Source organism: Azolla caroliniana, unplaced genomic scaffold (assembly GCF_043228905.1).
Source record: "Azolla caroliniana isolate FFs.n. ecotype wild unplaced genomic scaffold, voAzoCaro1.0.p SCAF_15, whole genome shotgun sequence".
NCBI classification, from domain to species: Eukaryota; Viridiplantae; Streptophyta; class Polypodiopsida; order Salviniales; family Salviniaceae; genus Azolla; species Azolla caroliniana.
Genome location: NW_028230450.1, coordinates 10,107,314 through 10,111,426, shown reverse-complemented (window position 1 = coordinate 10,111,426; position 4,113 = coordinate 10,107,314). Strand labels below are relative to the sequence as shown.

The window sequence follows — 4,113 nt, the reverse complement described above, 5'->3', positions numbered from 1 at the left end:
CAAGGGACCTAGGAAGAGGTATAAATGTGAGGCTTAGCTACCCTCATAAGCATTACGTCGGAATATTGTTGTCTTAGACACTAGTGGTGTGGGCTAGGCTTTCGCCACGATGATCGTGTTAATCTCTTTCAAGGTATTAGTCATCCTAATATCCGACGGTATGGGACGTCGGTGGTAGGTTGGCTATCTTGATCATAGTCGGGGAGTGGTTAGGTGGAACCGTTCTTCTATCCAATATATTTACTAAACGTAAAACAAAAAATTCTTCACGAATGTCATGGTGTAGCATCTGTTGATCATTCTGGAATAGAAAGCACACTCATTGTCATCTCGAGTACCTTTTCTAGCCTAAGATGCGCTCAAACGTGCATAAATACGTGACTCAATGCTTACAATTCAGATTAATAAGTCAGAACGACTTAAAGTTGTTGGTCTTTTGTGTCCCTTAGATATTCCCCGTAACAAGTGGGAAAGTATCTCAATGGATTTATTGTTAGTTTATCTCGTACATAGAGGGGTCATGATGCCATTTGGATTATCGTTGACTTAATTACAAAATTGGTTAGATTTATTCCTGCCAAAACCACGGTCACTGCTCAACAACTGGCTTATCAATTTGTTGATGAGTTATTTTGTTTTTATGGCTTACCGATGGATATTGTGAGTGATTGACATTCCAAGTTTACTAGTGACTTTTGAACTCAGGTCTTTAAGAAGTTAGAAACTACGTTGAGCATGAGTTCCGCAGATCATCCTTAATCTGATGGCCAAACTAAACAAGTTAATCAAATTATTGAGGACATGCTTCAAGCGTATGTAGCAAAAACCCCTTATAAGTGGTAGAAATACCTTCCTATCTTAGAATTTTCCTATAACAGTTCAAAACATACATCCATTAGATATAGTCCTCCTATGTTGATGTATGGTTTTCAGCCAAGTGCCCAAGTCGATGTCACAATTCATCGCGTTACATTAGACAATACACGCAATTTTTTCCAAGACATGAACCAAATTTTGCATGGTGCCAAAATGTTCAGACAACTCAAGATCATTCCCGATTTTATGTTGATCAGGATAGACGTCCTTGTGGATTACTATTGGTCAAAAAGTTATTTTGTGTGTCCCTACTGACTCTACGTCATTGTCTACGGGCAAGTGTGCTAAGTTAGCCCAATGATATTGTGGCCCATTTGAAATCCTAAAGCAAGTTGGATCATTTGCTTATCACCTTGCCTTACCCCGTAACATTGGTATTCATCTTGTTTTTCCCTTCGGTCGTCTAAAACCAGTTTTAGGCTCTAGTGATAACAACATCACAGTGCAAGATCTTGTAACATTAGAGGATTTTTCTTACAAGACTCATGTTCTTGAACGAATTCTTGACTCTCGTACTAAAGTTTTACGCTCTAAAGAGATTCGGCTATTTAAGACCAAATGGATGGATAAACCAATTGATGATGCCACATGGGAATGTGAGCATACTCTTAAGGCACAATTTCCTCACTTTATATTGCAAGAGTGCAATCTTTTGAAGTAGGGGAGTATGTTATGTACACATAACGTAGGTAAGGGTAGTTCACTAATATGTACATAAGTGACGGGTATGTTCACTAATGTTCGAAAGGGACTAATGTGATTGAATACAAGGAATGATATGTGCATGCACTATCATGGTCTTGACAACCAATCAATGGAGAGTCTTTTAAAAATGGCACATCTATTCAAGGGGCCTAAGAAGAGGTAAAAATATGAGGCTTAGTTACCCTCATAAGCACATTACGTTGGAAGGTTGTTGTCTTAGACACAAGTGGTGTGGGCTAGGCTTTCATCAGGACAATCATGTTAATCTCTTCCAAGGTATTAGTCATCCTAATATCTGACAGTATGGGATGTCAGTGGTAGGTTGGCTATGTCTTGGTCATAGCTTGGGGGTTGTAAGGTGGAACGGGGTCTTCTATCCAAGATATTTACCTTATATTTATTTCATTGGTCTATGGATTAGTGTTGAGAGATCAAGTTCAACTTAGTTTAGTTAGTTTGTCAACCATGTAACTTCGTAGTTACCTAGATAGAATCTAGTTAGAAGTATTTTTGTATTTGATGATGATGATGCTAATTTAATATAAAGTTAATCATCCCCCATCTTGTGTTGTTCATAACTATTAACTTCATGTCTCTCTCTCTATATATATATTGTTGTTATATTGTTACTTTGTGGACTTCCGCAAAACCTTTGACACAGTTCCTAGGGAGAGGTTGTTTGATAGACTTAAGAGCTTGGAGATACCAAATGACATGATCTGGGCCATTTATGCCCTATATGAGCAAGTCTCTAGGTGCGTAAGATGCCCAAGTGGCCTATCCGATTGTTTCACTAGCACCATTGGTGTGAAACTGGGTTGCCCCCTATCACTGACACTTTTTGGGATCTACGTTGATGAGATCACAAAATTTATTGCTCATAAGGGAGGCAAGGGAGTAGCTATTGGGGATACACAAGTTAGCCTCTTACTTTACGCAAACGACATCGTCTTGCTCTCGGAGTCAGAACATGACCTACAAAAGCATCTTAATGCCCTAGATGACTTTTGTACACAATGAGGACTGGTAGTGAATCTAGCGAAAACTAAAGTCCTTATCTTTCATACATCGTCCCCATTTAGGAGTAAATGTCACCTAACCCTCTCTCATAAACTAGTTGAGGTAGTTGGATCATATGTATACTTGGGAGTCACTTTTAGTGCTCGCTCAGGTAAATTCTCGATGACCTAGGCAGCCAAAGATAGGCTAACGATAACGTATGCATCCATCTCACTCTTAGAGAGACAATGCCACCAAGCATATTTTCAAGAGCCACGGACCAAGGGATGGCTCTTCGACTCATTAGTGACCCCTTCCCTCATGTATGCATCAGTAGTATGGGCTCTGGGTCTACCATCTTTCATGTGGACACAATTAGACAGACCTTTGGTGACGATGTTATCACGTCAACTCCGAAGCAAATCAACAGTACCACAGGACATTATTAGAGCAAAGTTCAGTCTACCCCCGATGTTAGTAGAAGCACTCTTTCAAGTGGTAGTTTTTATTCATCGGATACATAGCCAACCACAAGATAGGATATCCTGTCAAGCCTTTGAGGCATCCTGATCCCTACATGCGTCTGGAGACACTAGCTCTTGGTATAGCACTGTGGTAAGTTGGTTACTTGCAAACGGCATAGATATTAATAACCTACCCCCCCTTAAATACAACCATGGGACTGATCAAAATCTCTCTCATGAAGATAGTAATAAAGTGATACGCCAAGAAATATGGCAAATTTACACTCGATATAAATGGATCACTCCACGAGAGCCACTCCCATCTAAAATGTTTTACTATAAGAAACACTTCTTGCACTTCTCTAAGTTAGGTTTTATTACACGACCAAGATATCTCGATACATTCTTATCAAATGCACTAAGGGTGTCCATTGGACAACTTAGGATATCATCTCAACTTGAGATTGAGAATGGTTGGCCTAATAGAGTCCCTAGAGAGGAAAGGCTATGTAGGTTATGCCACATAGAGATAGAGGATGAGCATCACTTCACATGCAAGTGCCCAACTTATGCCGAGATACGGGTAGAATACCAAGACATATTAGGACCCTCTCCCACCCTCTCCAAACTATTAGATACCCCGAGTGTAAAGAGACTAGGTAGGTATATTTTAGAGCTGAAACAACATAGGGAGAATAAATTACAAAGTGTTAACCATAACCTTTTTACTATTCATCAACATGTAACTAGTGTAAATTTTCAGGAACAAGGGGAGACGATGTATGTGGATACACTTACGCCGCTCGGCCTCTCTCTTGAGGAAGTAGAAATGCAAAGAACAACTAAACGCCCTCGGATGTTGGGTTTCAAAACCAGTTGGCGTGGAGTAGAAAAGATTAAGAAGATAAGGGAACGTGAGCTACGTTGACTAGAAGCTATGGTTGGGGTACCTTTTACATTGACATCACGGGCCACATCCACATCACAACCCTTTGACCTACCACTTCTCTTCGAGAGACTTGGATGGAAATGAAATTAGGCCTAGTATAAGATTTTCATTGTAGAACAT

General features: G+C 39.9%; 1 pseudogene; it reads left to right on the top strand.

Moving 5' to 3' along the window:
- Positions 1-2,212: 2,212 nt before the first annotated feature.
- LOC147854559 (uncharacterized) lies at positions 2,213-3,863 on the top strand (annotated as a pseudogene).
- Positions 3,864-4,113: the final 250 nt, after the last annotated feature.